The sequence below is a fragment of the Sphaeramia orbicularis genome, chromosome 5, assembly GCF_902148855.1.
Source record: "Sphaeramia orbicularis chromosome 5, fSphaOr1.1, whole genome shotgun sequence".
Taxonomy (NCBI): domain Eukaryota; kingdom Metazoa; phylum Chordata; class Actinopteri; order Kurtiformes; family Apogonidae; genus Sphaeramia; species Sphaeramia orbicularis.
The window spans coordinates 49,103,306-49,125,568 of record NC_043961.1 but is presented as its reverse complement, the minus strand read 5'-3'; the positions used below and the strand labels follow the sequence as shown (position 1 = coordinate 49,125,568).

The 22,263-nt window shown below is 37.8% G+C and overlaps 1 pseudogene; it reads right to left on the bottom strand.

The window, feature by feature from the left end:
- LOC115419949 (cadherin-22-like) overlaps window positions 1-21,569 on the bottom strand; it is a 77,040-nt pseudogene extending 55,471 nt beyond the window's left edge.
- Window positions 21,570-22,263: the final 694 nt, after the last annotated feature.

Below are 22,263 nucleotides of genomic sequence, written 5' to 3'. Positions count from 1 at the left end.
AGACAGTGAGTTGTTAATGTTGTGTGTGGTAGACTTCATTACATTTGTAAAAGTGGTTTAAAGAACAATGTTGCTCAAGGAATGACGTGACAGGATTTTTAGCATATTTTTTGTAAAACAGGATTAGAAGATTCAACACATCTGGGTGTATTTCAGTGTGAAAAGTTAAAGGGCACAAGCCTACAGTTGACACAGAAATCTCAGATCCCTCAGACTCAACAGCATCAAGATCTAGTTTGTCTTATATTAAATGTTTCCAGAAACATCATTTATTTCTCAGGAGTCGGATAGACCACCACTCAGTGGAATCATGAACTATTGTCAGACACACTACTATTCAGCTCTTTTTTGGAAGAAATGGATGTTGTATTTTCTGGATTGTCAATGAAAAGTGCCATCCTAACTTTTACCAGCAACTAGTCTGATACCAGGGTCTATCAGAGTCTGGGGTTTTGTCAGCCTTTGCACACCTTGCACTGTCGCACACTTATTGACTTGTTTAGTGAAAGATGGAACATAATCATCAGATTACCCCCAAGATGCTTCATCATGTAGAACAGGGGTGTCAAACTCATTTTCTTCCGGGGGCCACATTCGGCCCAATTTAATCTGAAGTGGGCCGGACCAGTAAAATAACAGCATGATAGCCAATAAATAATGACAACTCCAAATTGTTTTAGTGCAAAAATGACATTAATTATGCCAATATTTTACGTTTACAAACTATCCAAACAAAAAGGATGTGAATAACCTGAAAAAAATGAAATTTGTTAAAAAATATAAGTACAGTTTTATCAATGTTGTGCCTCAACTTATCATTTCTACATGTGCATTACAGATCTGATCTACAAAGACACAAAATATTTAGTAACAGGCAGAATATTGTTAAAATTGCACTTAATTTCTTTAGACAATTCAGGTTGTTCATATTTGTTCAGGTTATTCACATTTAATTGTTAAAGGATAGTTTGTAAATGTAAACATTTTCATAATTTAATGTTTTTTGCACTAAATCAAAGAGAAAAAAATGGTGTCATTATTTATAGGTTATTATGATATTATTTCTGAGTTTGATGCCCTAACTTGCACTTTGTAAATTCATCCCGTGGGCCAGATTGGACCTTTTGGCGGGCTGGATTTGGCCCCTGGGCCGCATGTTTGACACCTGTGACGTAGAGTCAGCTTCAGTCCCTAAACATCTTTAACACCTTTATCGGGCAAGTGACTATTTTTGGTAATTTCCACATACATTACAAGACAGTGACAGCAACAGTTCCAGTGAGGACAGTGAGTCAACAATCTCAGGTCCAATGTGGTCTACAGGGTCTGTAAGGCCCACTTGTGCATGAACAGTGAGTGTACCTGCTTTGTTAGGTACCATAAAGTAATGGTACTAATGTAAGGAATGATGTTCAAAGGGATAATGTGGTGGTGACAGGTGTCTGGAAACAGCACTTATGTTGTAATGTTCTAAAAGTGACGTCGAATGTTCTAAAATACATGTTCCTTTTACCTTTCATTTGTTTTCCTTGTATTTTTTATATATATTTCTTGAATTTTTTATTATTTATTTATTTTTTGCCACTTACAGATAAGGAAGCATGGAAATGTGGTAACTTCATTGACCTTGATTTTCTACAGAATAGAATATTCTGAGAATTTCACAAAAGTAATAAAGTCTTGTATGTCCTCCAGTAGCACAGGTTGAGGTTGAAATTTTGCATTTCAGAATATTTTTATTAGCGCTTAAGCCTTAAGTCTTGAGGCTTTATTGTTTATATTTTCGGAATGTGGTGCAGATGCAAATGGCTGTATATTAACCAATGAAATGAAATAAAATGACATATGTTGTGTTTGTGTTGTCTACAATAAATACTAGTCAAAGCACTTTTTAATATCTCGGCTTTTTTACAATCTGTATTTTTTTTAAATATCATCACATTTTTGTAACAGATGTAAAAGCTTACATCTTGAAACACTGTATGACATGCCTTAAGGTTTTGACCTTTGGCAATGTGTTCACCTCACCATTCTGAAGTGAAAAATCCAGCACTAAACTTGTCCTCAAGCAAGATATTCAGCACATCTCTGCAGTTCTGGCAAGGTAAAGAAGTCACTAGATAACAATCAATAATAAACTCTTTTCCACTGTATGAAGATGAACGGTTCCTATTTGTGATAAACTCAATGTGAACTGACAAGCAAACGTACCTGCTTCTACTGCCTTCACTGTGATGTTGTGCCAGCCTGCAATCTCTCTGTCCAAATCTGCCAGTGTGATGGCACCTGTATCTGGATCAATATAGAAGATCATTTCCTGGTCTGTGGAGCGATCAATTGAGAACCTGCAACAAAAGACACACGTTATACGTAACACAGATGATGAGAGAGAGGGAGAAGCTGAAAAAGAGGGGAAGGGTTACAGAAAATATTGGGTGATTTAAGAGTCAATACAGATGTAGGAGTAAAAAAATAACAAAGAACTCATGGCTAGTACATTTTTTTGTCCTCAGATGAGAGGATTAAGTTTAATCTACACTAAATAACAGTGTTGTAGTCAAGACCAAACTGACACCAAGTAATAACTAAGACCAGAATATATCAAGACCAAGACAAGGTCAAGATTTTGAAGAGTTGAGACCAAGACCAAAGCAAGACTGGATACACAGAATGATCATTAAGCAATCACCTTTTTTCAAGTATACAGATTCATACAGTATGAGGGGTGAGATGATTCCCCTTACCACTGATTAGGCAGAATGAGGCAGCCTGTAGAAGCCCAAAAAAGAACTGGCAAAAGGTTTTAAATTAAAAATAGCTTTAAAGATTTAGTGTCAAAACTACGGCAGGGGTCACCAACCCTGGTCCTCGAGAGCCACTATCCTGCATTGTTTAGATGTTTCCCTCTTCCAGCACACCTGATGAGTCAGGCTTCTGCAGAGCTTGATGATAGGCTCATCATTTGAATCAGGTGTGTTGGAAGAGGGATACATCTAAAACATGCAGGATAGTGGCTCTCGAGGACCAGGGTTGGTAACCCCTGAACTACAGTAACACTGTTAAAACAAATAAAGAAAGGAAGAAAAGGCACCTTCTAGAAATCAAGCTCCATTTTTAAATATGTCACTGTTAAATAACTTAAACCAGTGTTTTTCAACCTTGGGGTCGGGACCCCACGTGGGGTCGTCTGAATTCAAATGGGGTCACCTGAAATTTCTAGTAATGAATAAAAATAATATAAAAAAAACTAATAATAAAAATATTATGGTGAGTTGACAGAGACAATCCCAATCCATAAAAGACATGACAAACTGTGAAGCTGAAACTGAAGCACTGTGGTACTGTTTATCTTTCAAATGTTCATTGCGGTCGGTTTCAGATGCTGCAGCTCTTTCATAATTCATAGTCTCTCTTATTGTTGTTCAGTATTAATTGTCAGCCTTTTAAATCACAGCTGGACTGACTGTACATATCCTGACCAAGGAAAATCAAATTCTCACTTTGTGCAGTAATCTACACCGGGCTTTTCTGTCTCCATCCATAATAATATACATTATATAGACTAAATGTCATCTAAAATTAACATTCATTTGCAACATAGTATACCAAACTATTACATGATCAAAAACAAATTAATTTTTATCAAAAAAAGTCTCCCTTTTGAATGTCTGGGGTTGTCAGAAATCTGTGATATTAAAATGGGGTCATGAGACAAAAAAGTTTGGAAACAACTGACTTAAACAATGATGACTGTATACATGAATGAGATCAGCACCCAAAGAAATGACATTTTTAAGTTATGTACTGGAGACTGAACACCAATCCTGTGACCATAGAGGACTGTAATATTCCAAACTCTCAATAGCAGGGAGAATTCATGTACCAGAACACACTTAGGACTAAACCCACCAAGGCATGGTAAATGTATTGTATAGCACAATTCCATACACAGGGTAATTCACAGTGCTTTACAAAAATGGAAAAGAGACAGGTTAAAAAACACACAATTACAATTAAAACATAATCAATAAAACATAATTCATAATCAATTAAAATAAAGTAAAAGAGAAGAGTGCAGATAGAACCCTGTCAGTTGCTATATGCACAGTTTGACAGAGCCATTTTACATTGTCAGAGTAGAGGTCTGTCTCACGTCATCAGAAGACTGTTCCAGAGTTCAGCTGCAACTCATTTCTATGTATCCACAGACTATCAACTCACTGAATAAAGTATAAAGCTCATTGTATTATACGTCTTTATTATACTCAACAAGTTTTATTACTCAAACTAAAAACATAGTTGGCTATTTTGTCAGTCAAAATACCACTGTCTTACAATCTTCACGTGCTTACGTCAGCTGATAGTTTACATTATAGCTCAGTTAGCTTAGCTCTGTTTTTAGACAGAAAACAGCCTCAGTAAAACCACAAATCACCTCTGACTTCTGTACAGTTTGTGTGTAATAGATGAACTAAAGATCTGTTTTGAAATCGTCCAAACATGATCAGAACAGTCACAGTTTAGTCTGAACCATAGATCAACAACCGGCACTTAGCAAAGATAATAGCATCCTATAACAAGTGGTACCAGGCAACACAAACCCCACCCCTCGCTTGTATTTTCACCCATTATAAGCAAATGGGAAGATTTTTGAACTTTGACCTACCTTTCCCAAAATGTAATGACGTCTATTCTAGGTCACTGGCAATCTATAAACCCAGTTTGGTATGAATTCAACCAATAGTTTTGCTGCTGAAGTGTTAACAACAACCAAACCAAAAACAATACCCCTTGCCTCCCCTTTAGGGGGGGGGGTATAACTTTACACCTTCATAAACCTCATCAACAAACCCACCCATGTAGAAGAAGAAACGCTGACATTCAGCATCAAACTCCATTCTTCTCATTTAGAGCTGTGTCCGGTGGTGAAAACAACAACAGTGTTTCACTCTTTTGTCACTTTCTTTGGCTCTAACAATTGTTTAATGGGGCTCTCATCCCATCTTGTTACTTTCTGACACTTTGGTCAAAAGCCCCATGGTGTTAGTTTTCCTCACCTTGGGAGACGAGCAGAGTGACTCACATAAATACCCTGGCCCTTTGGTCTAAATATCCTCTGACCCTAACCTTTTGACATGACTTCACAACTCTTTATTCTAAACAGACTAATAATTTCAGGTGTTTTTTTGTTTTTTACATATATATATTTGAAAGTATAAATACTACATATATCTCCTTTAACTTTCATATAGTGGTACTTGCTTTGCTAAATCAGAGTAAGAAAACAAACATAACATTTTCATTTCACACTTCGGAAAAAACAACTGCATCGCCCATTCGTGGGTTACTGGTGTTCTCAAAAGATTAGTGAGTCAACAGAAATGTGCTGAAAGGTTTCTTGTTCTTACTTCTTCTCCCTTTGCACACACAAAACACACACTTGTACATGTACACACACACACACAGCTGGCTGGCTGGCTTACTCATACCCACATAAACCATAATAAAGCACTATGGGCATTATCAGTTCCTCCTCTAACACAAAATGCCAGACAGCATTCTTCCAGGTCTCCTGAGAATGATGGTCACATGTTATAGATATAAAACATTAATGTCAAGGGACCATATGCTAAACTGATGGGGAAAGAACATGGTTTTATGCATGGTTCAGCTCAGCTTATATTCCTACAGTTTTGTCCTGTGAAGTTTTGTTTCATCCACATTCACTAAGATTCTTATTGGAATTAAATATTAATGGATTTCATTTACATCTTTTATTGATATTTGCTGTCAATTTTAATATCAAATTATTATTTTATTTCATTTTCACTGTTTTCCTCGCTCTTGTCAGTTGTTATGGGACAGTGTTTTTGTGGGATGGGACTTTTTAGTCCCTTAACAATTTTTGCACATAAATGCTGAGTGTCCAACCACCAGATTTAAAAAATCATATTCCTACGCAATCCATCTGCAAAACAAAAACATCCCAGCCTTGGTGGTACACAACAGATGGTAATTCCATCCACATCATCTAACAAAATAGTTAATGTTGTCCTTTTAAAGTGACAATAATCTCTTTATCTCACATGTTCACTATCTAAGAGCATTTTTTGGACAAGTGCATCTAAGCTGTCTGCCAAATTTTACCCTGCTTGAATCCTTTTATGTCAGATTTGTTTGTTTTATTTTTTATGTGAAGAGCAGTTCCATCTGTCGGCTGCTGTGGTGGAAGAATGAGTCTTTCATTCAAAAAGGCAGGCTTTGGTGATCAAATCCGCTGTGTATGCCGATTTTGCACATAATCCTCATCACTCAAGGGGCTGGTGTGAAGGTTGTGAGTTTCCCTGATGCCAGAAGCTATGAGCTAGCTAACTTTGCCTGGTAGGTGGCTTCTGGCTAACCTTTTTTGCTCCCTTTCACTCCCTTGGCTCATGCATTCACTTATCAAACACACACATACAAATGTGGTCACATGTCTGTCTCGCACACACACAGCTCCAGGCTGCCAAGAAACAGTGAACGACAGCGCTGCCATTGTGTTGTACTTTATTACACCTGGAACTCTGAGCCTCATGCATTTTTAATCGAGGTAATTTGCACAGGCCCTGCGTGTGTCGGTGTATACTCTGTCAGTGAGACTATCGTAGCCCTTATCTACATTCCCCTCTCACACTGCAATTGCTCTTCTGAGGACATATAAACCACAGACCTTGGTGTGGAAGATTACCAGATGATATGTTTTTATCACACACAGTGATCAGAAAGAAAAAAAAAAAAGAGATATACTATATAGCTTTATCTGTTGTGCCACTATCACTGCTGGGTGGGCTTTTGATTCATCTTTAAGAGTAATTGTTCCAAAAGCAAAAAATTTCCTCTACATAAGCATAACAGGTGTGTATGCTTCTACTCACCAGAGTTATGGGATTTTACTTACATTTTTCACAGCACATATTTTGTCCTAACATTTATCTGCAGTGATAAAGTAATAATGCAGGATATATTATGTACAAAATAGTGAATTGATGATATATCTATGATTCTGCAGTTTGAAAGAGTTCTCTAGTTTTCTATTAACAACATTTTTACGCTATTTGGCTTACAGAGTTTATTTTAGATATGTGTAATGCTGCTATGAAATGGGCTGAGCTTATTTTTTCATATGTATAACATTTTTGCATTTTGCACAGGCTTGTTCAGAATTTACGCTAATATGTGTGAGATTTTTTTTAAGTTACTTTAGGGAGCTGATATGGGACTTTATGGTCAGTAGAAAAAGATCGGGTAAGGGGGCGGTTGACCTTCATCCCGCTTCTTTGCAAATTTTTTTTTTTTCTTTGTTTATGTCTTTCTTTGTTGTTTTTCATTTTAAATACTGATATTTCAAATAAAAACAAACAACAATATATTTCAATAACAGAAATTATTTTTAAGCTTCTGACTTGACTCTGGTTTAAATACTCGAAAAAATGCTTCTTTTGGACAAAGATAATCTTAATACCAAAACACACATGGACATCACTGGCACGTCAGTATTTTTCTGACCATTTAAATAAAAATCCAGTTATTATCTTCCACCATAAATTACATGATTGTGTGCTTTGAGCAGAAAAAAAAGTAGTTTTGAGAGGTAGAGATGGTCATACCTGACTGGTTTGTTCTTTACATCTGGATCCCTGGCAGTGACGACGCCAACCAGCGCTCCAACTTTTGCGTCCTCCTGTACCTCCATTACCTTGCCCTCTGCTGGCTGAAAGATGGGTGGCTCATCGATGTCCGTCACACTAACCCGGACAATGGTCTGATCTCGAAAGGAGCCCAAGTCCACGAAACGTGGGTCAACGTGTTTATTCACAGCCTCCACCACAACGTTGTGTGTGCGCTTGCTCTCGAAGTCCAGGGGCTGACATAAAACAAGTGGTTCATTTAACCATTATGCATTTAAAGGACACAACCGCAGCCATATTTAACTCAGTGACTAAAGCTGATAATTGGTCAAATAATTAATTCCCTAAAAGCTCAATGGCCACCTAATTTGCTTTTACATTTTTACAACAACACACTTTAGTATTTTCTAAATAATGGACATTTAGATATAGTGGGGTCATTACCTCTGTAGTGTTTTGCCTCAATGTTTACAAAGGAAAGGGGGGAGAAGGAAAATTACCATCGGACTTCCAGCTCCGTTCTTACAGGTTAAAGTTTTAAAATATGAACAAAACCAGACATTACTGCATTTGGTCTAGTTTAACTCAATAGAAGTGTGAAGTCTCACCCCTTTCAGTTGCATCTCATGGGAACGTTGGAAAATAAAATGTAGTATGTCAATGGCAAGAGACACATTTTTTGACCCTGAATTGTCATCTTTTACACATGTTTGTCAATTTAAAAGATAATCTTACAAGCCAAGAAAGTTGCAGTTTGTGGTAAAGCAGATAACCATCAGACTGTGAAAATACTTTACACCAAAAAGTTGTACTGTTGCCATCATTGTGACTCTCTCTACACAATCTGCTCAGAATCTGAAAATGTCTCTGCAGCTTCAACATGACCAGACTCATAGTGATTTTCTCTTTTTCTTGCTTTTTCACCTCACTCTCAAAGACTGACAATGTGCCAAGACAGTGACTGTTTTATGTGTTGGTGACATACGTCTCATATAACAACAGATGCAGTCCATTGAGCTGTTTAACACAAAACTAGATGGTTATTTACACTCTTTGCCACAAATCACAACTTTCTTGACTTGCAAAACTATCTTTCAAATTGAAACAACTGCGTAAATGGTGGCACAGTTCAATATTTTTCTCTTGCCACTGACTGCAGTTTATATTTTTTATGAAGTTATTACCATGGGTTACAGCAGAAGGGGCAGGACTCCGGCTCTCAACCGAGTAACATCCAATCAAACCAAATGAGATAACTTGCCAAAACATTGTGCAACAGACGCTATATTGCTTTATGATAACATTTACAGCATAGATTTCAGATTACTATTAAACACAGTGAAACTAAATACACATATATCAGGTGGATCTGATAATCCCTTTCAAGTTGTTGTTGTGTCTTTTGATAATCATCAGGCCGTCACTTGTGGTAGCTTGACTGCCACACTTTTTGACAGTCTCCTGAAACAACAGAAACCTTTAAGGAGTCACACTGACAGCACCTGTCAAACAGTGGCCAACCGATGATCATCAGTCATCAAACACCAATCGTCTCGTCTTTGTACCTCTGCACAGTCTGCAGAGTTTCTGTGCCTCAATAGGTTTCTCATCCCCCAAGTTTATCAACTTTGGCAGCTGAAACCCAAACCCTTTTGTTAAATGCTAAGTGAAATAAGCCTGGTTACTTTTGATATAGTCGTTAAAAATGAAGAAATTATTATAATTTTCAAAAAATGTTTTACCCGAGCGTGTGTTAGCGGGGAGCTTAAAATTATTGTGAAAAATGAATACTCACAGGAAATTTGATCAGTGATATTTTTTCCCCTGCAGAACAAAGTAACTATAATTGATTCATTCATTCTTGTTTATATGAAACTGCATGTTGGCAATAACTAACTCATTTGGCTGGAATCATGCTGTGGAAGGGAGAAAACTAAATACTAAACCACGCTTAGAATGACAACTACAAATCTAATTCGATTTCTTTTATATGTATTTGAAATATTATCACTTTGAATGATGACATTTTCTGTACCTATAAATAAAGTCGCTACATAAAAGGTTGCCTGAATAATTAAAAATCAGATAAAGCAGTCTTTCACAGTGAACATACCTTCTTGATGGAGACAACAGCTTCCTGTGTCTCGACATCTGTAGTGACTTTGAAGAGGTCTCCTCCCTCTTTGATCAGATAGGTCATGTCTGTGTTCTCTCCCATGTCTGCATCTGTGGCCATGACGTGTCCAACTGGCGTCCCGACAGCCGCCCCCTCTGACACTGAAAACTGATACATTTCTGGCGGATGGAGTAGGTACCCAGAAAAAACAACAAACAAACAAAAAAAAAAACAAAAGCAGAAGAAGATGTGTTAAATTTAGCAAAGTGAAGTGGGTTCAGAAGAGTAGGAGTAGAAAACAAAACAAAAGAAGGTGAATGAGATGTACACAAAGGGTTTTCAGAGTAAAAAACACCAAGAGATAATAGGTGAAAAATAACAGAAGGAATGCAGGTGAGAAACGGGAGTTAGGATGTAGGTTAAAGATATAAAACAAAACAAAAAATCAGACACAAGAGGAGGGGAAATAGTAGAACAAACACAGACAGAGCAAATGACAAATTACAGGATGAGCGCTATGACGTACATTTATCGATCGCCACAGACAAATTATGTGAAAATATAAAAGTTCTTATACAGTACATACACTATGTCATCCTCCCATGCATCTTATTTATGAAGCTGCAGTCTAAACTCTATCTGCTCCCCAGACTATACAGTTGAGATACTATAATCCTGCAGGGTTTATCCTTCTGACTGGGTAAATATGATTTACCGAGATGAAAAAGGGATTTATACAGAAATAAGAAAAGGTGTGTGGAGACATATCAAATACAATCAACCAGACTGTCAGACACTGTTCCCCCAGCTGTAACAAAAGTAATAGTGTTATGGTTTAAAGACTCCAAAAAGAGTATGAAATAAAGAACTGGTGAAATAACAAGGAGGGAAAACAGTACTTTATTTGCAGGCCAAACGTTATTCAGTTAGCAGTGGTTTTTGTTATGCTAATTCGTCTGTTATTAGCTGCTATTGAAATGTAACTCTGAAAAGTGAAAAGCTAAATGAAACACATTTTTATGAGCTACATTTCAGTTGGTACCTTGTCACAAAATAAACAAAACTCTTTTGCTACGAAGCTGCAATGTCAAGTGTGCTCATGCGGTACAGATGGAAAAGCAATTCACGTGGCTTTGTAAACTTGACTTGTTGCAGATGCGGGTGTTGAACGCCACGTGAAAGCTGTTTAGCTCAAAATCACCATCATAAATCTATAACATTACAATGACGGTACAATCAGCTGTATTGATCCAGCCCCCTCTTGAACCACGCTTAAAAAGAATGATCAATTGTGCAGTGGAACACATCAGTTCTCCACATTTGATAGACTACTTTGTTATGGGCTGCAGCTTTGACTGTCTCATAAATTTAAGCCAGGTCATTTTCTCTGAATACTTGCCAGCCACTCTGTATGGTAGTTGATGCCACAATTACATATTGGTGTCAGTGGCCTGCAGGTTACAAACTATTTTGTGTACCTTTAATCATTATCTCCATGTTTCGGTGTCTTGGCTTTGCCACCCTCATTATTTTTCCTCCCCTGTTAACTCTCACTTCTGTGTTTGACACTCTCTGTGCTTTCCAACTATTCTCTCTGCCATTTCCTCCCTGGCCTCCTGTCTCTCCATCCTCATCGAAATAAGAGAATGTGCAGGAGACACTCACTCTGTGGAAAGCGTGGTGGGTTGTCATTAACGTCTGTGATCACTATGGTCACCGTGGTGGAGCCGGAGAGACAGCCCATTTGTCCTGCCATGTCTGTTGCCTTGACAACCAGCTCGTAACGATCCTGTGTCTCACGGTCCAAATCTGCCACCGCTGTCATGATGATCCCTAATGATTGAGGGATGGGAGAGAGATTGAATGAGAGAGATAGGAGCATGGTGAAGAGCAAGTGTAGTAAGTGAGGCCAATAGAGGTTACATTAGTGGTTACCACTTACGGAATAACCAACTATTTTCCCTCTCAGTCTGAATATCAACTTCTACTAAGCACTGTTTCGGAGGCACAAGTGCAGCACATTCCATTTCACCTCCTCAGACTGGATGGAAGAGATTGTGTCATATTTGCGCCTCTGCGCAAACACCATTTTATGGCTCAGCTGTATTAAAATGAAGAGTACATAGAGGCAGAATGAAGGCATGCCTCACCCACCCTCAACAGCATAACACCTCTTCTATGGAGGGTAAGACTGCACTCAAATCTGAGAAGTGGCTTTCCAGAGAGCAAGTGAATATAGATATATAGACATATAGCAGTGTATCACTGCTCAGCCAAAGCCTTATGAAGCATGCAGATATAGACTGAACAAATGCAGTAGATTAATTTACTCTAGCTTGGAGAGATTTGTGAGTCAAAATCAGGCTATTGACTGTTCAAGTTTAAGTGCTAATCTTACCATTTAAAGATTATCATGATAACAATCATTTGAAGTTTCAGTAGGCAAAGAAACATACATGTATTAACTGTGTATGTCACTAAATTGTAACATACCTTTACAATAAACACCATTCCTCACAGTTTCAATGTTCTTTATACATGATACAGCTTAGAATTACTGATCCCATGAAGGTCAGCAACAGAGTGCAGCACAGATTCCAACTTAAGCATACACAAGTACACAGAAAACACCCTAAAAGGTAATAGTTTGTAGTTACTTAAATCATATTAGTATACTTTCCTTATCTCACTACCTTGTTAATTTAACTCATGCACTTTGAGTATTTTCTCATTTTCTCTTAAAGAAGTATCAAACTAAGTTAATCAGAGAAAACTGGACTTGAAACTTTATGTTCATGTATTGAACGCCCTTTCTTGTCACACCCCAGTCCAGTTGGTGGTGTTAATTTACTTCTTTAAGCTCCTTTAAGGAGGTTTGCCAACCGTCAAAAATGCCACAGAAGAAGACGACAAGAGGCTCAGTTAGTTAGTGACTGTTGATGAGCAGGAGAGGAGCACTGAAGTTTTCTGAGGCATCTTGGAAGGTAATTTTAAACGGAAAGAAGCGTTCAGATTCTCAGAAACCCCAGAAGTAAACAAACACATGCTACAGTGTTGTACTGTAACGTGCGCTAACACACTGATTTGAACCGCTGCTTATACGTCAAGGTTCCTTACTTGAAGTTTCACAGGGCAATCAGGCTCCACAGGTGTGCTTAAACTCTTCCACCGATGTGGTTGAAGGTGTAATCAGCCAGAACACCTGTCCTCGGAGTGGCCATTTTGAAACACCATGAGTCAACATGGACTTGCTCATTCTAGTGAGGAAATCCTCCTTGTTCTCAACCTTTTGGCCTTCCTCTTTCATCTATCATAATGAAAGCCTCTTGCTAAAAAGAAAAACCCAAAACTAAATAGCGAACCATTCCAAGTTGGATTAAAACCATTTAAATGTCCTATTCTCTTCACTTCACTTCACTTCCTCTGTTCTTACCTAATTGCATAGATTTACCCATGTACTGCTTACATGTATGTGTGTTGCTGTTACAGTATTTTGTTTGAATAAAAATAACCCTGCAAACTAATCATTCTTTGTTGTGCTTTCTTCAGTTCAATTTAATTATACTTGGTATTTTTTAATTAAATTCAATAAACTTAACTATGAAGTAAACAGAACTTAAGACTAATGATCATGTTTACTTGCCTTTTTTGAGTGCAACTGGTTTCCTAGATTCGATTAAGTAAGATCAACTTGTCATATTTTTCAGAGTATTAGATATTGCACTTTTAAACTGAATGTCATCATATCAAATAAATGTTATCCCATGACAGTTGCTGCAAATACAAATGTCACCTTGCCATGACCAACAGACTGACCAATATTAAATGTATGGAAAATGTTTTCTCAGAGGTCATTCTGGATGCTATTATCTACCTAACATGACCTATGTTAGGGTCAGAGTATGTGGCATTCTATTAAAGATTATTTTTGGTCGTACATGATGCTGTATTTTCTGTATTATTGTTCTATACCATTCCATGCCTCTCTCTCCGACACTATCACAGACTTACAGACCGTCCCTCTCAGTATAAAAGAGACATTCCCCTTGTTGGCCCGGCAGCATCAGCATCAGTAGATGGCTGGTTTACTGTGCAGTAGTAATATAATTCCTCTTTACCCTTGGGATTTTCCACATCAGAATCTATTGATGCATTTTCTGGGCTTGGTGTGCTCTCTCACTCCCAAAGGTTTGCATTGTGGGTACACAACTCAATGATTCCAGTCACATTTAGCTCCGAGCCATGTTCTATGAGTTACCAAAATACAGTACATGCAGCACTGGAGTAAAGGAGGGAGGCAGACGACATGCTCCTCTTTCATCCACTAAAGCCAGAGGGGATGCATCTAAATTGGGGCTGTCAAAATAAAGCCTCAATCCATAACTTATATGCAGCATCATTGCTCCAACATAATGCATACATGTAGATGAATTTATATAGTCTTTTTTACTCATCCAGTCAGTTGAGTGTGATATGACCTGCATTCTAATGTGCACTTACACTTAAAATTAACAGGTTTAAAAGGGGAGAGTGTGCAGTAAGGCAATGCAGCTGTGACATGGACATGTATGCCTCAGTACATGCATTAATTCATAAATAAGTTGACACTCCAGAGCATTGAAATAACTGCTGCTTGGCACTGGTTTAGAAGTCTAACAGCTTAGTCTAAGAAAAACGCACTTAAAGGGAAAAGGGAAAGGGAGGAAAAACATAGATAGTTGAGTTTTAATTACAGGAGCGGGGGGAACATGGCCACTGTACAGTTTGCAGGGTCAGTTTTTTCAGCTGTAGATGTACTGTCTGACGTATCAGTGGTGACGCTCACAGGGTTGTTCTCACTTTAAAACACTGCATTTGTAGACAAGATGAGTTCTGTCTTGGCAGTCGGTTCCTCTTTATTTTCAATTGGAAGCTTCCTTTGTTGTAAGAACAGGAATTAAACGCCTCATAGTTGCTTCACAGGTTACAAAATTCACTAAGATAACACATGCTTACCACAGATGGAGTTTCAACTTTAGAGGTATTGGGACTTTTCCTTATTCAAGTATGATTTATTCAACAAATAACCAGATAGACCTGTTTTTTGTTGTTGTTTTTTTCAAAACTCCAGCATTAATTGTTTCATGGTTCTCTAAAAATACACATTACAGATACTTTGATATGTAAATAGCACATACCCTTACACATAGCAAAGAGTATGGCATAAAAACCTATTAAAGTCAGGTATCCAAAAACACCTACAGACAATTCTAGTATGGCAAAAGATGGCAAAAGAAAAAACAAAACAAAACACAGTAACGTTACGTTTGTTGTCAGGATCAGGAGAGTGATATTAATGAGGCAGATTTCACAGCTGTTCTGTCTCCGCTTCTTTTCAACCTTCTTGACTTGCACCTATTAGGCTGGTCTGTCCGCCTACAAAATGGGGAAAGGGGGTGGGTGGAGTTGGGTTCGCAAGACAGCAGCTGGAATGACCCATCCAGTCTCTTGGCTAGTCCCACCAAGGCAGAGCCATTTATCATCCAGGCACCCAGGCAGACCGAATCAAAGTGGTGGAGACCAAAAAAAGGAATGATTAAAACTTTACTGCTTTTCCCTGGGGGCATTTGAAAGCAACGCCGATGGTACACTACACCTGAAAGACTGTGGGTCAACCCTTATAGCTCCTATAAGTCCCGTGCCTGTAAGGAAATACGATTTTAATATATATACCCAACCCCCAACACACACATAATGTAGAGATACATATTGCAAGGGAAAGGTAAATCTGCCTACTAGTTTGGATTCTTTAAGAAATCACGGGTAGCTGATTTGATAAACTCGTTATTCTATATTCTTTTAACTCAAGGAAAAATAAAACTAATGTGATGGTGGTGCCATAGGAACGGTTTATTGTTTAAGTGTCACTCAAAAATAAATGGCTTTTGTTTTCAGTACAGTTGCTATTGTAACACTGAACTTCCACGGTTCAGCTGGGGTAAATAAAGGTCAGAGAGGAAATAAACAAAATGTATTAAGTAGCTCATGCATGCATATACTACACCATGTTTCAGTCCATTGGTGATGAGATCTTTTAATAATTTTTCATGCTGTAGAAGCAACAGAAAAAAAAAAAATAATACAGCCCAATATCTCTACACCACTAGCATTTGCCAATTAAACTTCTTCTTTAAAGGCCTTAAAGCTCAATACATTCAATTTTATGAAAACCAGCAGCCAGTATATTAGAAAAAAATCAATAAGCATGGATCTATCAAATAAAAACCAAAAATGCATGTAAAAATGAATTATCCTCACATTGCTGTCATGTTCATGTATCTTGCCTACTGCTTGAATATCATGAAATAAATTCTTAAAAGTTTTTCAGGTGAAGTGATGGCATGGAAACCACACTGAGCCAAGATATTGATGCCATATGGTTGAGTTCAAGGAGCTGAGAGCTGTTGGAGAAAACTTTATTTATTTTAAGGTGCTTGTTTCTGGCCAATTGAGTTTTGTTTTTGCCACAAATTTTGATTGAATTGGGAATTATGGTCTCTGAGCTTTAGATTGCTTAAGGTTGAAATAGAAGGCACTGGAGAGAATCTTGGAAAAAAAACAACAGGTGCCTAGATTACTAAAAATGTTTTTTTTTTTTTAACATTCTTACCTGTGTGTCTGTCTACAGTGAAAAACTTCTCTCCATCCAGTACGCTGTACACCCTGGCACTGCTGCCATATGTAGGGTCATCCGCATCTATAGCAGCAACCTTCATAACCGAAGTTCCTGTTGAAAAAATGAAACAAAGTTTGAGCAACAGTGGGAAAACTTTTAGACTAGAGGCTAGATCAGGAGAACAATAGGCAAGTTCATGAATCCAAAAAAAGAAATCAATCTGATTCAAAATAACAGAAAATGTGTAGAAGTGAAGTGTGATATCACTGAGTTTTATGTGAGTATGCATTACTATACACTAGTCTTCGCTACTTCTATGGGGCTTTTGAGGGCTGCATTTTGACTATATTTACACACACATCAATATTACACTATTATTCACCTACTTGACAGCTGTCATGTAAAGCATATTTTACTTGGATTTTCCAGATTATGTCTTTTAAAATAGAGAATTTTCCAATTCAGACATGTGGGATATGCTGATAATATTGTATTTCTGTTCCATGAGGATTGTTTGGACATTTATACAGTGCATCTGGGAAATTAATCTAATTTGGGGGATTTTACTGCAGGTTGTTTTTAGGAGAGTAAGCCAAAGATCCTCTCTGGTAGAAATGGATGCTCCAAAGGAAAGTCCACATTTCTGGTCAGAAGGAGAAACACACCATTAACAGGTTCATGTTTATGAGCAAATATCAAAAAGCTGACCGTTTTACAGAAAGTGTTGAAGAGGGAGGCTGAATCCACACAGATGAACATCTGACACCAGTGGAAAACTTGAAAAAACATTATTCATAACAGGGACTGAACTGCATGTCAACAGGAGAACTAGAGGAATATACGTTGGCCATGTAAACAGCTTATTTGGAATAGTGTCTTTTTTCAGAATTAGGGAAAACATGTAATATTAGTGTGCATGTAAAGTAACAACAGCATTATATAGATAACAGGACTAGGTATAGTACATAATACGCCCTTTACACATTCATGTGTACTAGTCTGTGATTATACTTAGAAAAGCCTAATGCACTAGGTAAGTCCTATTTCATTTCTATGCACATAATTTTCCAAACAAATTTTTTGATGCTTCAAATTATCTTTTTTTCTGTACAAATGCTCCAAGTTCTTTGCCTCTCACTGGCATAAAAGTTGCATTCGAAGATGAAAGAGAACATGGAGTCATAAAGTCAACATTATACCTTCAAAGACTTTTAGAAGCTCACAATCTACAAACAATTACTCGTGATTACTGCCACTTAGGCAGAAAACAGAGTAATTTCCATATGAAACCTTCAAATGGGGATTTGTGGAGCAACAGTGTTTAAGTCGTTTTTGTTTTGTTTTTTTCCGCACTCAGAATATTATATTATTTGTCAACAGTCTGCATACACAAGCCTCTGGCAGCAAATATGTACATCTCCAAATTTAGTCACACATTAGTTAAAGCTCAGCCTAAAGGGTTTAAAACTTTAAGGTGCCTCCTTTTTAGGTTAAGAACATCTGCATATGTGCCTTTGAGCAGGTAAGCATTCATTCTCTCTATAAATAATATCACTTATTTTAAAAAAAAAAGGGGGATATAAAGAGGGACCTTCCTGGGTATTATAGGTCTTCAAGGACATGGAGTCAGTCTTTGTCTCCGTCCCTCTGGCCAATGCTATGGGTAATTACTGACAGCTGGTGTTGTCCACCAAAGGTCATGGCTGTAGCCTTTCTCAGAGCCCTGTCATGCTACTGTCTAGCCACATAATGGCCGTATGCTAATGATGCTAATTAGCGAGAAGTGTCAGACCACTGTTTGTTTCCTGTCATCTGACAGTGCTCCTAAGGGGAGAAGAAGGAAGAGAGGCCAGTAGATTATCATTAAAGTCACCCGGCCATTAAATCCGACAGTTCAGATCACTATCCTGTTGCAGTCACCTATAGCACTCTGCCTCTTCTGGCACATATATACTCACATACAGCTTATGATGCAGTTCTGGTCCGGCTTATGATGCTGGTTAAGGTAATCATTTGCATTTGTTTCGAACACTAAAAACACGTACAACAATACCTAAAAGCAGTCTTACATGCACAGTGATCACACGCATCTACATTATATATCAAAGACACTGTAGGCTATGGTTGTCACTTAAATCTTGATGTTGAAGCTCCCAGTGGACTTAAAGTGCAGCATATTAAATAGGTTGGAATGAATTTTAAATTTCACATTCCATGTAGTATCACACAACCATTACCTAAAGTACACAACAGCCTGATCCTTAGAAGATCATGATATGCTACATCCCAGGTGGGGGGAGAGTCAGATATCTTCGTGTGAGATTAAAAACATAGGGATATGCCTTTCCATTTCAGCAAACATGCGGGTTTTACTAATTCTGCCTGCCTTGTTGGCCCTACTGCTGTGGGTCCAACAAAGTCATTTTCATCCATGGGATTACTCCCTTATCTTAATTTTCCCCAGGTAACAATCAGTTTGACACTCAGCTGTTTCTGGGTATTGGCTGGCAGCAACGTGAGATGGCTTGGAAGAACTATATAAATGCAAATGCTACTTTATTGTGTTTATATTAAAAGAGAAGTGAGGCAGTGAGTTTGGCACTTGGGATCTTATTAAAGCTCTGCCTTCCATCAGTGTTTTCACAAGGAAAAGTCATTACTTACAGTATCTGTTGCTATGGTTTGCACTTTAGGAGATCCTACTGTTGATGTAGATAGAATTCAATGAAAACTATTGACTTCTTCATATTAGAATATAATGCATAGATATCAGAAGTAATAGAAGATCTCTAATAGAAAAAGCCATGGATTTCATCATGAAAAGACTTCTTTTTCTGCAGCTCAACAACTAAAACCTCTATCACAAATTGCTCTCAGGTGAAACTGCAAGCGCAATAGCAATAATTTTAATTGCCAAAATATAAGTTTGTTTTTTCTTCATCTCCCTCATGGACACTTTTGTTAATAGCGAGATTGTATTGCCTTGGGCTTACAAGAAAACTTTCTCCAACGGTAATAACAGTAGCAGTAAATATACTAATGGAGCTAAGTAACTCCCTTATCATATGTCAGAATTTCAGAAACTTATTTAACATTTGATTAAATACTTTTGCTGACAGCCACTGGTTGATGCTTCTTTCACATGTTCAAGGAGCATTTCTGGTCATACCCATGTGAAAAAGGTCAATCATGCAACTTTCATCCATCCCATGTTAGAACTGGAGGCTGGATCTCAAAGATGGCATCTGTTCAATCCTATGAATGTTGCTCATGGGTTCATGAAATAATTCTCATACTTCTGGTGATTAAATACTACCACGATGTTCCACTTTTTTAGACTTATAGAGCAGGTGCACTGCAGGCCACTTGCACATATGAATGGGATAAATATAAGTCTAGACTTGGCAGATGCGCCATAAAAAGAGAGGAGAAAAAAACATTTGAGTCAGTGTTTGTGTATGTAAAATGCTTCCTGGGCTACTACACCAAATTTGTTTCACAGCCTAGTTGGACCCTGGGGACTTGCTTTCAACCACAGGATCAGTGAAATCTACTCTTAGCTTGGTGTTGAGTTAATCTTTCAACATGTGCAGCCACTGTCATTTTGTCAGACGTCGGAGCCATCTGAGACACTCTCTTCAGAGCAGATTCTAATCTTTAGCGCTCAGGAAGGAACTTTCTGTTTATTTACGATGCACACTGAGGGAAAAGAGGGAAAAGTGCAGAGTTTGCATAACATCTTAGATGGATTCTGGTAAGAAACACAGACTATGTAGTCCACAGGGGGGTGAGTGAAATTTGTAAATTGAGGGTAAGTTTCTTGTCTGGGTAAAACTATCGGTCTTTATAGTGAAATGTGTTTAGCATTCATCCTCTTTGTTCAGTAACTTCCATTTCGGTCCTTTCACACCAAAACGTGTTGGTAGCAGTGAATATTAAGCATGCTTTGTATGAATGGCTGACCTGACTAGATCTTAAAACTTAAACTAATAACCTTTACACACAACACACAATATTTACAAACAGGAACATTCATTCAAAAAAAAAGTTCATTTACCACAATTGATTTTGGTAGAATAACTGTATGATGGTTTAACAGTTGTCAGTCCAAATCATAGTGTTTACCTAACTATAAATCATGATGGATGAAATAAGCAAATCATTTTGTCACTTGTTGAAACCATTTTGCATCTGTGAGCAGCAACATCATTCAGAAATGTTTAACCCAGTGACTTGACAGTGTTGCAAGATACAGCAGCTATAATGAGAGTGTGACTTTGTTACTCATTTAATCCTCTAGAGCAGTAAAACGCTTGGAATGTAATTGCAGGTTCAATGGCATCTGTTTATTACGCATTCCTTCCCACTTATTTATACGCCTTTATTTCTATAGTTATACTTTCAATAAGAGAAGTCTCCCTTTATTATACCAGAAATCTTACTGCGTGTGTGAGATTAACAACTAATACATTTACGTGAATAAGCTGCTACTGATAAGGAAAGGGACTTTTTTGCCCTTTCTATAGGGTATGTTTTTATGTTCTTAACTGTCAGCATGACACTTCAGACAGTGCTTTACCACTGTTGTGGGATGAGTAATAATGGAAAAAACAAATAATGTTTTTTCCAAATAATATCATAGCAATAATGCTGCATTGCAAATGATGTTTAAACAGTGCACAATATTCTCTGAAGGATAATGTAAATAATATTCTCAGGAAAACTACGGGGACCATCCCTGGTGCAATGAAGTACGGGAGGGTTGTTTTTGGGTGTGGGGAGGATAAGGTGCAGGGTGGGTGACAATGGCTATATAGTTAGATTTATGCATGAGGTTTTAATGGTATCAACACAGGCTGTCGGAATGGCTTCCCACACCATTTCAGCACTCGGGGAGAGATGGTTCAATTACTGTGAGGGGAGCTGGAGGAGTGCGCCACATGTGAGACACTAGACTGACAGCTATTTAAGAGGCAGCCCTCGTAAAAGAGATTTGTGCCTATCTCAGCTGGTGCCGTACTGGTGCTAGCTTCAGTGGAGGGGTCTAACGGTTGCAGCACTGAGCGTCTTCCCCGCTTCGACCTGCCTTAATCTGCAGGACTGAGTGCTCCCCGCCTGCATTATGGATCATTTAGTAAAGCCATAAAGCTGAGGTGTTTTTCACATGAAAAGTATTTCTTCACTACTTCTACTGTGATTCATTCTCTCTCATCCATATAAATGCCCCAGGAGAGAGAAGGGAGAGGAGGATGAGGGAGAGAAAGGGGGTTAGAGAGAATGAAGTTTAAAGGGATGAAAAATCTGCCGTGTCATAAAAGCCAATGGCCTGCTTACATTGATCTTTGACGCGATCTCTACAAGGATTTAGGGATATCTTTCTCTGTCAGAGGTTGTAAAACTAATCTTTGTTAGCCTTTGAACTTTAATAGATTGGATTATTATTTGTTTTGTGAACAAAAAAAAAAATATGTGGAGCTGTGTATCATGTCATATTGAAGTTTTCACCTCTCGATCCTTTCAAGCAAATGTCTTTTGAAAAGCAATGACAAAGTTCAGCACTGATACCTCTGCAATTTGGATACAACATATTGTCAAATTGTGTATCACCTGAATATACTGTCTATGCTGCTTTAATCCTAAATACCTTAACCTTGTAAAGTCTGAACCATTAAATCATTGACAGAAAATTCTCATTCTTTGAAACTGGAGCCTTTATTGGTCCTTCTGAACACCCTTTTATTTATTTATTATTTATTTCAAATATCAATTTCCATGAATGACTTTCAATTTTGTATCATATTTCATACATCAGATCTAAATGCTCA